This window comes from Oryzias latipes, chromosome 2, assembly GCF_053564925.1.
Source record: "Oryzias latipes strain Hd-rR chromosome 2, Olatipes_Hd-rR_3.1".
NCBI lineage: Eukaryota > Metazoa > Chordata > Actinopteri > Beloniformes > Adrianichthyidae > Oryzias > Oryzias latipes.
The window spans coordinates 16,368,948-16,384,942 of record NC_136238.1 but is presented as its reverse complement, the minus strand read 5'-3'; positions in this window follow the sequence as shown (position 1 = coordinate 16,384,942).

Sequence of the window (15,995 nt, the reverse complement as noted above, 5' to 3'; positions counted from 1 at the left end):
TTAACCCTTGTGCTATCTTAGATGACCCCACCCTTACATTGACGTGTTCTCCCTACCATGACAAAGGTAGATAAAGGTGGAAAGATTTCATGTAATCCATGGACACCAGTGAAGATCACAAATCATTGAAGAAATCTCAAAGGCCGGTCCGTGAAAACTTTGAATGACATTATCACGGTCCGCGGCGTCAAAAAGGTTGGGGACCACTGGTCTAGATGACCCAACTCCCAACGTTGAAGTACCAAGGAAAGCAAAAGGGTTAATACTTCACCCTGGTATCGATACTATCGACATCCTAATATTTACAGGATATCTGAAAAGAAGTATAATTAAACATTAACATAACATATAAACTATCTATCAGTAAGTATAGTTACACTGACCTCATATTTTTTTTGTGATTATACTTTTGATCTTGTTTAAGATGTTAAAGTTAAATGTTACGTCCCTATTCAGAGAGGGGGGAGAAATTTGCAACATAAAGAAAATGAAGATAACCAGGCGGGGTTAAGGTTGGCCACACAGCCGTTAATTCGGCGACAAATAAAAATCAAAGCGAATTAAATGGAAATAACCAACAAAACACCAAAGGTGAAATAAATAATGGTATAACTTAAATTCTCAGGCTTTATAGCAAGACATCAAATTACTTAAAATGCAAACAAAAGACCACAAGGGTAAATGTAACAAAAGGACAAAACCAGAATCAAACTAAGGGGGAAACCAGAGGCTTTCAGGAGCTAAGGCCAGGCAGACAGCAGGGGCAGGCTGAAGGTACAAATTCCCACTCAGGAATGCAGCCGCCACTGGAGCAGAGGATCCGAGCTTTTAAAGCTTCCTTCAAAGCCAGACGATTGGTAGCAGCCTCAATCGGCACTGCAGAGGGGGCGGAGTCAGAAGCTGTGCAGGAGCTGGACTTCAGCAGGAGCTAGAGCACAAACACATACACACACCCAAAACAAACAGACAATACCAGGGGTCGTAACCTTAAATAAGCTAGTAAAATGTATTTGTCAGAGGGATATATCCTTACTAACATGGGACGTTTTCCTTTATTTATTACTTAAAACACTTATAACAGTTTTCTTTTTCTTTTTTTTCTTTTTTTGTTTAGCAAAAGCAAACTGGATCTTTCTTTTTTCTTTTTCCTATATGCCAGAGTGCTCACTGGTTTACTTTGGTGTAAAGCAGTGTTGCTTTTAATTTTACATGAAAGTCAATAGAAAATTGTTTTCTTTTGAAAACAGCCTCCAGTGGTCAGTTGAGAAAGTGTGACATTTGGCAAAACATTTCCTAAAGTTAAAAAAAAGGACTTTCATTTTCATAGATTTTTAAAAGAAACATCAAAATCAAGGCAATAAATGTGTAATTAAAAGGTTAGCTACAGTTGTTTAGCAACTCAGTTAGTCGACATCCTTTAGCAGCTTTCTAAATCAGTCACAGAAACATGTTTGTCACACTGTAAGCAAATACAACGAAGAGTTTCAAACTTTCTCAACAACCGGAGATTAGCGAGTGTGCTGCAGCAACATCGCAGGTTCTTCTCGACGCCTAATCACAGCCGACGTCAACAACACTACGCTTATTACTGCAGTAATGAAAAGTGAATCAGCCTCACACAGATTCATTTGTAAAGGAAAAATAATTAAAGCCAAGGTCCTGCATCGAGCCGCCAAATCAGAATGACAAAGTATGATGTGTGACAGTTCTCCTGTGGTGATGCAGGCCTGTCCTTTGTGTCATGTCTACTCGCTCTCTGGCATTAATCAGAGCCTCGTCCTATCTTGTTAAGCTGAGCTGGGAGATGATAGGGAGACTGCAGGTCTTTAATCAAGGTTAGAATAATCTGCGATGGTAGCTGATTATAAACCTGATCATCAGCAACATATTGTCACCTCCTAATCATCCAAATAAACAGAGTGAGAGACCTGCCCCTCAAACCCCCACGTGGAGGAATAAATTACACACCCGGGCACATGCAGGAGCCTCGCACTCGCGTGCATGCATTTGCAAACGGAGGCCCACACAGGAGGTGTGGACAGGTACCACGCAGCAATTTTTATTTCAGACACTTTTAATGCAAATTCCACACTTTTCAAAAGCTTCGGCTCAATTGAGCGCGAAGAAAGAGACCCATCAAGACGGCGGGTAAACAATGAAACAGCCACCTCTCGAGTGGATGATATCCTCAACTTCTCTCTAATCTACTTTCATGTGCTTTGTCTATTTTTTTGTTTACTCCCACTCCTTTCTTTCACCTCTCCAAGGGTGAGCGTCTTCTTTTTCTCCTCCCTCTCTTCCAGGAGCTCATTACTTTGGGATGGGGGGGCCTTGGCTGTTTTCAACGTCGCAAAAATTATAACTCGACCAGCGACGGCACTCGTTAGCAGCCTTGTCAATCATCGGAGCGGGCAGGAGGAGAAGCAATCGGCGCCAGGGTCAGCGATGAAGACGTTCCTTCTCTATTCATCCATCACATTTTCCTGGAAATTAATTTACAGCGTGTCACAGGGGCTTCCACAGCACCGGTGTTATGAAAGAGAAGATACGTTTTTCTGAGAATGGTTTGTTTTAGGTACAATCTATTATGTGTCTCTTAGCCATGTATTTATTATCTGTATTCTTTTGATAAAAAAACATTGACAATTTTTACAAAATCATAGTCACATGCACCTGCATTGTCTAATTACCTGATTCCAAACAGTCAGGCTCCACATAAGAAGCGCAAGGAGCAGGCACGTATTACTTGAGCAGACCTAACGCACCCTTTGTAGTTGACAGGGTGGTTAAAAAAAATTAAAAATCCACACAAGGTGCCTGTGTCTCACCTACTCCACTCTACCTAACCCTACCTGTGGTTTAAGTGTTTGCTGTGACCTGTGACCTAGAGCATTAAAAAAAAAGTGCCTTGGGGAGAAATCTAACATGTTATTAGTTATTATTAGTCAAATCGGACATTCACCAACATCTGAGTTCATGCTCAAAATTTTTGTTTTTTACTGGGTTCTACCACAATTTGTTTTGTTGACATGTTGTTATTGGATTATTTAATTCCTTTTATTGCTTTTCTTCAGTCATTACTTTATGTATAACCAATTAAAACACTTTGATCAACCAGCTATGATAAAAATACTGTAAAACTAAATATGTCAATAACCATTAACATTTCAAAATCCAGCTGTCATGTTTTTTCTGGAAATTTTCATTCCATATAGTCCCTCTCCAGTCATCTTTTTATCTATTTTAAAAATCGTTCACAGTGGTTTTTTTTTTTATTATGATCATGCCATTTTAGCCAAAATCATAAAATCATGCACCTTTTGCGAGGACACTACAGAGCGGTGATATTTCATTAAAAATTCACCTCTGAGTTGAGGGCGGCACTGATAGCACAGAGCAAACCCACGCCCTCTTTCTCGGTCCAGTTTCTGAGAGCTCTCTGTTTACACTTTCTCCTACTAGCTTACAGCCCCTAACACCCCCAACCTTACATTACCGGTGCAACAAAATTATTATTAGTTTATTTTTATTTTCATGTAACATTGGAGTTATCCAGCCATACAGTTTTGAGCCAGATGCCAGCTTGGACGAGGAAAACAAAGACGTTCATGGATCTGGTCGTGTACAAGTAAATTCATCAGAGTGGATCAGACCATGGAGCTTGTAGCCCACTGAATATATTTTCTATGTAATAAACACAATCTTTTTTCAACTGCCTTTCATTACTTCTTTCATCTGCCCCTAATTAATTTGAATAAAGAAATACTCTGAAATGCGATTAGCCTTAATTTTCTTTATTTATGTCCTCCAAGATTAGAAAAGAACATTAAAACCACCAAAAAACCAATTCAATTTTCACTGGAGTGGGTCTTTAAACCCTGCAGCTACTCAAGTTTTATTGGTAGAAACCAGGCCCTCCCTACTGTGGTCCTCAAGATTCATACACCTGAAAAGTGTTGTAGCTAAGACTACACAGTTTAGCTGATTTATTAATTGAAGTTAGGGCAAACTAAATGACTCAATATTTTAGCAGGGCAACAACTGAACCTAGCCAGAAGGGCTAATTTACATCTGGAGTCCTAAGGCAGGTAAAGGAGATACATCCAAACATTGGTGATTCCGGGTTTTGACTGACTAAGAACCTGATCTGTGCATGTCAGGGATAGTTGGAAAATCGGCAAACCTGTATAGAGCATGCGGGTGCAAACATGAAATTTTATGTTCGTAAACCACTCCTAGATCCTGTAGTGTTAAAATGTTCTTTCCTTTCTTCTACGGGAATGCTGCAGTGGACAGATCTTAGTAAATACCTTAACAACACATAAGGGTAAGGGGTGAGATAGGTAAGACTTACATGTCGTATGGATTTTGAATTTTTTCAACCCCACTGCAAGCTGATGACTGCGCAAGATGGTCATTAGTTCTGGACAAGTGATAATTGAAATTTTTGAAAATGAAATATCAAATTCCATTTTCTTTATCATTTTAATTAAGTGACAGAATGAGCGGTTTTTAAGTAGAAAATGAAAAAGCGTTTTGAAAATTTGATTTTTCATTTTAATTTTGAGTCATTTGATGCAGCTTCATTTTGAAAATGAAAAGCATTTCTGGTTTTGACTTTTTTTTTTTTAATTATGCTAGACAAATGCTTCCATACCTGCACTCCCGTTGCATGCTCCTTGCTTTCAGCCTGACTTTTAAAAATTATGAAATTAAACCATCACAGTCGTTTGGCTGGCATGCTACAGGCATTTATATTTCAGTTGCACACCCCATGAATGCAGCAAGCACGCTGTTAATAAGGAGCCAGTGCGTTAACCTTATAACAAGAGTCTGGCGTAAGGTCACTATATTACTGCGTCACCCATATGTCATAAGTGTGCATTACTTAGATTCCTTACAAATACTTGTAATGATCTGATTCGCTGACCTTACCACAAGCATGACAATTGCACGTTTCATTTTTATGAAATCACTTGAGGTGGCCATACGAGTCTCAAGGAACTGCAAGCTACACCTGTGCTTTAAGACGCAGCTGCACCTGTCTACGACCATCCAAACACCCAAACAACCCCCAAACCTGCAGGACCCATTTGTGATTACTGCAAAAGAAAACCTTAGATAAGATTGTGAAAAAACATAAATTGGTGACATGGATTGGTGAACAATTAAGGGTCCGTCTTTTTTGCAAAGTTAGTTATCAAAATGTTTTTTTTTTCGTCTCCAATTACTCCTTAAGACAGAAAAAAAGAATGTCTTCTGTTTTTTGTTTATTTTTGTTTGTCCTTTTAATTCTTAATGTATGTAAAACGCTCAAGTCAAACCCATTTGAGATGTCAAGGGAGTCGTAGCCATCTAACAGCCTCACAGTTTATTACCATAGTTTGGTATGGGTAGATCTGAAAAGAAAATGGAATAGAAGCAGGTTGTGATGGTAGAGATGAGGTGTTGAGGAAAGTAACCGGCGCCATCAATGAGAACAGGTGTCATGTTGTCCATGCCGCCGATGGAAACGCCATTGAAGAGCACATCTGTGCCGGACACGAAGGTGTGAGGTGGGAAAGAGTGAAGGAGGGAGGTGGCAAAGCAACAGAGGGAGGATGCGGTTTGTCGGATGGAGGCACAGTAGAGGGGAGCGGGGGGTGGGGGTGGGGGCCTTCATTCCAAGAGATGTCATGCTGTTTGAGCAAACGGTTCCCCGTTAAGGCCATCCACCGCCTGCTGTACCCAGCCAGCCTCGTGCCAACGCCTCCAACTTCAATGCCAAGAGCTTGCCTGCCTGCCCCTCGTCTCAGCAGAGCACATGTCACTCAACTGCCCTCCACCTCCCTGAACCCCCCCTCCCCTACATCCCTCGTTCACCCTAGCAGGCAGCAGCGTTGGCGTGCCAAGCAGGCGACACCCAACGTGTGAAGAGAAAGGGGTGGCGGCGGGTACGCAGCGTGGGAGCACTGTCGATTTTTCGCACTCCCTCCACCGCCTGCCCCCGAGCCACCCACCTCTTCTGCACATGCGGCTCTGTTCACTGGCACAACACATACCCCATCCATTTTGTAGCTCCTCACCTCGTTTCCCCCCACATCCTTTGTCAAAATAAAAAAAAAAAAAAAAAAAAAAAGAATCAAGGTTCTCCTGAGATGACACCCCCTGCAGGCCTTTGGAATATTTTAATTCTGTTTCCTAACTCTTATTATGAGGGGAGTGTGTGACATGTGAATTGTAATTAGTCGCTTTAAGATGAGCAAAGAGAAACCCCGCCTGCAAAAAAAAAAACAAACAAAAAAAAAAAAAACACTAGAGGGGCAGAGTTTTTCCAACTGCTTTCACTGCCAGTCAACGCCTTCTGTTGTCCCGTACAATATTTCCACATAGGTGTACTCCTTCAGTCCTCTTCGTTTCTCCTACCATTTTTGATCCAAAGCCATTCACATCCCTCACTACACCCTATCAAACCGCCGCAGATCTTATCTTGCTGGGGAGGCCTGTATCAATAACCCTGCAGCCTCTGCTCCTCCACTACAAAGGGCCTGGTGACAGAGGCTAGCTGTAGGGATGGAAGATAATGGGATTGAGGTGGTACTTAAATCTCAGCGAACCATGGCAGCTCAAGTAATTAGTGGATGGGATCCATACTGGGGGCGCTAAGCAGAGCTAATGCTACCCTTGGCTCTGCTGCCGGAGCAAAATTAGCAGTATGGGAATGTGTAAAGCTATCGCATGGATTATCTGCCTCCCTCAATCTATGTGTTTCTGACAGACAACTTCAGCTCATCAAGGAACCCAAACCCAGGAAGATGAGACTGAGAGCGGCGAGGGGAGGTAGCAGGAGCAATGAGAGGGGATTGTAATTTCACAGCGGTGTCAGAGGAGCCAGCAGAGGCTCTGTCTTTCCATTGAGGCTTCATTAGGGCGAACAATGGACTTCCCTGCCATCTAATTAGACGAGGTTAATGAGAAGAGGAGGGCTGGCGCTGATCCCCGCCGTGCGGGGCCGTGTCACGGCCATGGAACGTGGTCAAGGGTGTCTCAGGGGCCCAAGAGAAGTCACTTCATAGGCGTAACAAACATTATTGAGAATTTGTGCAGGAAGTCTTGTAAAACTAAACATAAATCTGCACAGGAATAGGTGTAAATTTAATTAGAGTGAAAAATTGAATTAGTTTTATTGATCCCACAAGGGAAAAAAAGAGACGCTGAGTGTGTTTTATGGTCTTACCTTTGTTTAAAGGAGAGCTAACGTTTACATTTAATTCAATACAGACATTCGTGTATATAAAAAAAATCTTTAAGGAAACAATCATTTTTGTATAAATGAATGAGATCATTTTACAAACACACAGTCGAACTTATCAAAGATGGATGTTTACTGTGCATTAAAAAGAAAAAATTGGAGAAACCAAGTTGTCGCTTCTGGAAGCAACTTCACTTTACCTGAACAAACACTGGTGGAAATTTGTATTATTTGTATTATTATTTTTTATTTTTTTTATCATCCTCAAGAATGATTTCAGCAAAATGAGAGGCCAAAGGGTATGAACTCAAAGACCTTTATTATTCTTTTTTTTATATATAGAAATGTTCATGATGAGCAGTTTAACTAATTTTGAAGATTGAAGATTGAAAGGCTGAGACCATTGACTATGAGAATTGGACTGAGTGACCCCTCCCCCTTCGCGTTCCAAGTAGGTAGTACCCGCTGGTCCCAAAAAGCTAAAATCCGATAGACCTGTACTGAGAAATACAGCTATTACTTATTCATCGTATTACTACCTGTTTCTAATTCTAACTGTTTTTCTCATAGTTTTTTCTGTAGCGCAAATTATTCAAGATATAAACTAGTCAATCATATCCTTCAGCAAAAGGAAGTGGTCTCATGTCAGACTATCGAAACATTTGATTGACTGATTCTCCTGATTCTCCTGAGCCTGCTTTCAAGTGGTAGGGGTGTGGACTTCCAACAAGGTCACTCCTGATGGACGAGAGTTGTTGCCACAGAAATGATGACTCAGACCGACTAATTTACTTGATTTCTGACAATTTCTGGTTCCAACATGTTGACATCCATATTACTTAAAAATGGTGACTCGATTGACTTTATTCATTTGAATCAGAGGTAAGCCCTAGTCTAGTCCTTATATAGTCAATGACTGAGACCAAAGAAGTAACGTTTTGGCAGTTAAACCAAAATTAGAAGAGCCTACATAAAAAGCAAAATGCTAACTATATATAAAGGCATGGTATATGATTTATGGATTTATATCTGTATTTAATTTGATAGACAATAGGATTAGCACAAAAAGGTTGAGTGGCCAGTAAAAAAAAAGTAAGAAATTTGAATAAATGCTATTACCGATGGTGAGAATGTTATTTTTTTAAGTTGTCAGCCTGAAAGTTCACAAAGACCATCAAACCACATTATGTTTCAAACTTGTGTTTTTTGTTTTGTTTATATGAAATAAACACACTGATTAGCATTTCTAACACTGGATGAAATGTTGGTGAGAAACAGTTGACCTGCAAAAACACAGCTCAGTATTTTCACACTGAGCACAGCTCATGCAGTTTTCTCCTATTTACAGAAAATATGCACTTTGTATCCAATAGCAATCATTTTTAATTCAGTGAAAGCAGCTCATCTGCATGTTAGTCTTTCTACATCTTTTCCTTGGCAAGGAAACCTTTGTATGTAAAGTTATTGAGTGACTTTGACACTTTAAAAACTACAGAGCAATAAAAACTATATTGTCTTTGTTACCAAATCAACTTTTTTTTCAAATGTATCCCAAATTGTTGAGTTTAACCCAAAGATTGTCCACTTCTGCAGTGTCCTCAGAACGGAGGCCTGAATTCAGACACATACACACCTGGCATGACCTTCTTTTGCAACTCGAATCCAATGAAAGTTGTCTCAACCTCAAGGCTTTATGGAGAGTAAAAGGGCAAGTGTGGCAAGTGTATTGTGAAGTATTTCCAGGGCTAAGTTGCACACGCTTACCATGTACAGGTTTTATGGCGCTCTTAACATACTCTGGTCCAGTGTTTTTGAACCGGTGGTATTGAACCGCACACTAGTGTACCGTGAGATGTGGTCAGGTGTGCCGTGGGAAATTACCCATTTTCACTGATCTAAAAACATTTACCATCGCCAAGATGTCAGATCTGTGTTCCAAACAGGCCCTCATAAAACACAGAGTAGTTAGGAATATGAAAGATCATAAAATACTTTTTTCTTTTTGTTTATTTGATTCTGTTAAAGACACGTTGATAAGAATGGCTGTACCGCGATTTAGCCACAGATTCAGCTCTGTTTTCAGAAAAGTCCCGCCCCTTCAACTGTCTCTGCCAATCATTCTTGGACCCTTAATCGTACGTCATCAGTCTGACCAATCATAGGTGGTTGAAGTCTTCACTTCCTTGTTCCGACTCGGCTCATGAAGTCCCTCAGTTTCAACAAAAATAACAGCTAAAGCTCGTCTTTAGCGGTGTAGCTTTCCGAAGTATCCAGTGTCCGACTGTGGAACAAGTGGACAAAATAATGATGCTTAGAAAGGGGAGTCTGTCTGCCATCGGCGTCAATTTTTGCCCTACCTCTCCCAAGATGCATTGTGTTGTTTTTTTTTTTTTTAAACTTGTCCTGTCCAACAGCTAGGCAGGCAGATGTGAGCTGAGGGCCTCTTGTGTTGGACATATTTTACTTTAACAAGAGGGGTTATTAATCTTCAGACAAACCAAAGGTATGACTGAATAAACCCCTTTTGTAATTGAGGCCAAACTTTATTAATTTCAACCATGTTTGAAAATCTTTGGTGTTGGACCGGACGGAAAAGGAAAGGAGGGAAGAAGAGAGAGGGATGTTAGAGAGGGGGGGTTGATAGTGAGAGGGGGGGGGGGGGGTAAGACCATGAAGCAGCATAGAGCAGACAGGTTTACTGGTTGTTTATCATTACGGTACGGTTCAAATGTAGTACAGAAAGGGGGGGGCCTGTCCACACACACTCAAATGTTATCAACACACCTGCTAGCTGCAAAAATGTCCACATGTCAACATGTACACCGAAGAGATATTGTTCACGCACGCATACTTATGCCTTTAAACCAACTAGTGTGAAATCTTTCATTCATTCAATCATGCAAACTATTAGTGCAAAGGTGAGCTAACACCTGTGCTCAGGTGAGTGTTTATGTTCTTCTCAAATAGATGGTGGAATGTGAAAAGAAGGAGGAGGAGCGCCTAGCCCTAGCCACCCCCACACCCAGACCCCGCCGCAGCAGCAGCGGCAGCCGGAATCCCCCCAACGCCACACGGGAACAGGCAGGGAACAACCGCCCCCCGGGCGACCAAGACCACCACCCAAGCCAGGGCCAGCAGGACCGCCGCGAGGCCCCCAGAGCCAGAGATCAGGGAGGCGCGGAGGGAAAGAAAGCGCCGCCCCAGCCCAACCAGGAAAGCAGCCCCCCGGCCGCGCCGGGAGAGCCCAACACAGGGCCCCACCGGAGAAGGACGCCCACAGCCCCAGACGAGCACCCCACCACCACCCAGGAGATCCGGGCATCCCCCCGCCCCAACCCCAGGTACGAGCCAGGACACTCCAAGGGAGACCCGCTCCGCACTCCAGGCAGCCACCCACCCGGCCCACGGTTGGTCCAGGGAGGAGCAAGGCAGGGGCCCGCCGCCCCCGCCCAGGAGGGGGGAACCCCGGGGAAAAAAGGGGGCCCACAAGGGGTGTTGTAAATACGGCCCGACCAGGCTCGGCCACTGTTGGAAGTTTGGCGGGGCCCAGCGCTGAGGGGCAAGGACCAGGACCCACCCCCCAGGGACACGAACACCCTCGGCTCAGGTGTAATGTGAACCCCCCCACCCTGCGGAGAGAGCACCGCCGGGCACAGGAATCCGGCACCCAGGGGACATGGCCGCCGTCGCCAAGGGGCCCGCACCCCCCACCAAGGAAGGGGTAGGGGACAGATGGACCCAGGTCCCACCTTCCTTGCAAAATGTGTGTGCGTGTATGTGTGTTTGACAGGGTGTGTGTGTGCATGTGTGTGTGTTTATGTTGGAATGTATATATTGAAGGGGGAGGGGTGTGTGTACTAAGGGGGATGCAGTTAAAATTGGCGAGTAGGGCACTAAGGGGACATCTCCTGATTACTCACAGTGATGTCCCTCACCCTCCCCACCAAGGGGCCCTAAATGTCTAAGGTGCGGTTAAAATTGGCGGGTAGGGTGCTAGGAGGACATCTGCTGCTTGCTGGCAGTGATGTCCAAGCACCCCCCCTACCAAGGACCCTACATGTCTAAGGTGCAAATAAAACCGAAAGAGGGGGGGCCAACTCCAAATGGCAACCATCCAAATGGCAACCATAGAAGGGGGGGGGCCGCTGCCAAGTAGCTCCCCCCCAAGGCGCATCGCAGGCTAGACCCCCCACCCCCTCACCCTAATATAAGGTTATATGAGGAAGGGGGTAAGTTGGGGACAGCTGGTAGACTGTCCCCCCGGTGGTCAAACAGCTGTAAGCATGTTGCCATGATTAGATTTTCAAGACCCTGCTTTTGTAGAGCTCTTCAAAATAAATAAACCTGATCTCTCAACGTCATCCGTGTTCTCCATGCATTGACTGTAAACAGATAAACAGATAAACAATTCATGCTTCCATGTAGGAATGAGGCTGAAAACTTTTGACAGCAGCTCCTATCAGGAGCATCAAGTTTATGAACACTTTTTTGAACCCACATCAAGAAAAAGGCAGCAGACGCACATTTCCTGCACAAATCACGTTTAATGTGAATAAGCATCGGCGGCGATTACAGAAAAATCCACCAACCAGTACAATATCCAATCAACAAAGCCAAAGCTATTAAGAACACAGACACAAACCCCCAACATCCAGTTCTGAAAAAAATGCAAACTGTATTTTGAGTCATCCTTTTCCTGTTTTAAAAAACAGACATCTTGCCTGTGACAATATTGGGAGATGATTCTTACAGGAAGTTCTGAGTTTGTAAAATAAACCTTCTTCAGTTGAAAGAACTGAACTATTAAACAATTTTTTTAATCTGGCTGGAAGATTCAAAGTTATAACTTTTTTTATTCATAAGGCCATGATGATATGTGTTACACGTTCAAGAGCGTGGTGAACATGAGTAGTTTGTACATAAGGTGTTCACACTGGTCTGTAGATTCATGCACATGCACTAGCGCATGCACTTTCACTTAGAAGAGGTTTCAAAATGTACATATATGGGTATTTACACAGATTCTTCATTGGAAGTGGTTTCTTGGGCTAGTTACAGAGGCCAGTGTGAACGTAGTATGAGGTGTGAAGAATCCAGATGAAAATAGCACAAGACAGGGAACACATTTTAACAGTTTAATGTGAAATTATGTCTAACTAAATCCAAATTTTATGGTTATGTATGTATGAACTTGGTAAATAAATAATAACAATGTCAAAGTCCCGTTATTTTAGCCTAAAAAACAAACATCTAACAATTAACAAAAGCATCAAAATCTGAAAACTGCCAGTGTCTGGCAACACAACACAAATCAGGTGACTTTGGTGTTACACCCAGATCAAATCAGCCTGATGCTTATGAGAACGAAAGGGATGGTTGTGCGAATTTGCCATCAGAGAGAGAACTGACGGATGAAGGGAATCTGCTCAAGTATAGATGGCAGCATTTAGCAGTGATGTACATAAAAAAGGTGTCACTTGGGAAACATCTGGCATTCATTCCAAAGACTAGACGAGACACGCTGTAAGATAAAGAGAGAAGATACAGTTAAATTGTTTTAGAATCCGAGAAAGACAAATGTATCTGTTTCAATATTGTCCAAATTAAGCTCAGACGTCGCATTATGGAGCACTGTAGGGGGTCCATTTCTTGCTATTGAACAATTTACATTATTTGAGACAAAATAGGCGTTTAATGGTGTCCTACATCACAGCGCATTACAAGTGATTTGAGGCAGCACCTGCCTTAGCTGTAAGCAGGCAGCATTGCTCTCCAAAGGATGTGTAATGTGATTTTTGTGAACGGCGAGGCAATTTGGAGGTTTCAAAAACAATGTTATCACTGCGCATTAGAGATTACACCTGCTGCAGCGGAACCAGCGGTCGGCTTTGGACGCATTAACACAAAAGACACTCACGCACATCCAGGTAATTTTTAGTAATGGGCGGGTCACAGAGCATTACCCATAATCACAGTCCTCATTTCAGGTAGATCATATGGCCCACTGCTGCCAAAAAGCCATTCCAGATAGGTAGGTAGGTAGGTAGATAGATAGATAGATAGATAGATAGATAGATAGATAGATAGATAGATAGATAGATAGATAGATAGATAGATAGATAGATAGATAGATAGATAGATAGATAGATAGATAGATAGATAGATAGATAGATAGATAGATAGATAGATAGATAGATAGATAGATAGATAGATAGATAGATAGATAGATAGATAGATAGATAGATAGATAGATAGATAGAAGTGATTTTAAAATCTCCGACATACACGGTCGGTCCCCCGTCTCTTTTTATTTCCCCTTTTCAAAAGACATCGCTGAAGCTGACATGTGCATACAAAGTGTTAATCAAACAAATACATTTCCAAACCAAACAAACGGGCCTCAACTTTCCCATTCAAGTCAGACTGACAGAGTAACACAACACGACGACAGAGAATGTGCGCGTCCTTTATTCAGAGAGCGTCAGCTGCGCGCTTTTCTGTTGAAAATATCAACTTCAGATGTTGAGGGGTAAGAAAAAAGACGGGCGTTTTGTCTGCCTTTGTTGGCACGGGCTTGATATGCCGCGTGAGTCTTTCAAGCCATTTGTTAGACTCAATTTCTTCCTCTGTTACATCTGCAGATTACGTTTCAAGCAAACAACCAGCAACATGAAGGCGCACAAGCGCTATTATAGTGAGGGAATGACAACTTGCAAATACAAAAACCGGGTGGAGAAAAAAAAAAACACGAGTTGATGTAAAGAAGGCTGGAAAGATTGGAAAGCAGAAGTGATGAGATACTACAGTGATGGCATATATGCGTGTGTGAATTGTAAATGCAGGTCATGCAAATAAAGGAGCTTTGATTTTCTGGTGTTATAGACTCTTACTTATGAATTTTCTGTAACTTAACTCCTGGTAGCTCTTTTGGAATTTTTGTGTTGTCAAATTCTATCAGGGTTTCAGATAAAATGAAAACATGAAGAGTTTCATTTTTAATATAGAAAACTGTAACAAAAATACAATCTTAACTTACTGTTTAGTAGGTTGTTAATCCTTTTTTGGTTAAACTGTAAAACAATTAAGTTGAATTGTGATTAATTTGCCCAGAAAAATCTTAAGCCTGTAAAGATGGTGAGTTTTTAGCCCTAACATGGTTCAATTCTTTGCCCAAATGGAGCCAAACTCACCCATCCAAAACAACAGTTTGGCAGCCTTTTCTGGGGTAGAGCTGGCACACTTTTAATAAACCACTGCCAAGCCACCAGTTATGTTAGTTTAGTGGTGCTTAGGCTTTATCTGCATTGATCAAGTTGAGGTTAAGTTATCACATTATATAACTAGGAAGTAGTAAAATATTTAACTATGGCTATCAGGTATTTTGTAGCAGAGACTATTAATATTTAACAATAACTAATGATTTCTCTAAAAAACAATTAAGGTTTTTAAAAATAGTTATGCATGCTAATAAATTCTAAATTTTACAGCAGAAGAAGAAAACTAAATCACTTAAAAAGAAAATGGACAAAATTTGTTTAAATTTAGCAAATTAGCTTCCAATTTATTATCAGTGCTTTTAAACTTAGCCTCGCTTAAAGCAGTATTTTACATGCATTTATTTATGTGAACAAATCTTTTTTATAAAAGAATTGAAAATATGTGTTGATGCAAGAACTATGGTGGAAGTATGTTTGTTAAATTTGGAAATTAAAAGTTTATATATCGTTTAATTAACTTTAAATTCACATTCCGAAGTACAACGCAGTGAAAGCATAGTTTGGAGTATAAATAAAATGTTTACAGCCCCTGTAATATTATTTATTGAAAAAATAAATTCAGAAAGACAAAGGCAAAATTTCAGAAGCAAAGAAAAATGGAATATTATGCATTTTTTCTGAGTTAATTCGGTTCAACACTAAAATGTGATTCAATCCCCCAAAAAAAGAAAATAAATTATGATTAGCATTATTTATGGCTGTTTTGGGTACAGTTCCAAACTACAAGGTCTTTTAAAAAAAAAAAGTTTAAACAGATGCAAGAAAGTTGAAGAGTCAAAATGAGGCTTGTTAGCTAAGCTAATCTTTAATCTTGAAAGTAACACTATCATTATTAAGGTAACAATTTTCTCTATAAAGCACGTAAGAAGCAAAAAAAAAGACAAAAGCAGTCTTTGGTAAGTTAATCTTACCTGCCAATGAAATGCTAAATTTGACAAAGAAGAAATGCTGCTTTTCCAAATCAGACATTTTGACACAACAGAAGAAAGTACAGATGTATTAATAATGTTAATCACGGCTGTATTTCACTTCTGCCATTATGCTGCTGTCTCACTGAAATATCCTGCTGGGAAACGGAGCCATTAATGTTATTGATTACTCATGTGCTTTTTCTTACAAGTCAAAATGTCTGCAGCGGACCCTGTACATTTTTGGAGGAAAAAAAGAAATAGGCAGCTCATTCAGTCTACTCTTACTAGATGCTATTCTCTTTAACTTTTTACCGTTTTTTTTGAATTTATATAATGCTTTCAGAGTTAAAAATAAAAATAACACTACACACCGAAGCGCATATATATATATATATATATATATATATATATATATATATATATATATATATATATATATATATATATATATATATATATATATATATATATATATATATATATATATATGTGTGTGTGTGTGTGTGTGTAGGCTTTGATTGTGTTTAACATTTCTTTATGGTTTTGTTTGCTTAGAAATACTATACGTCAACTTCC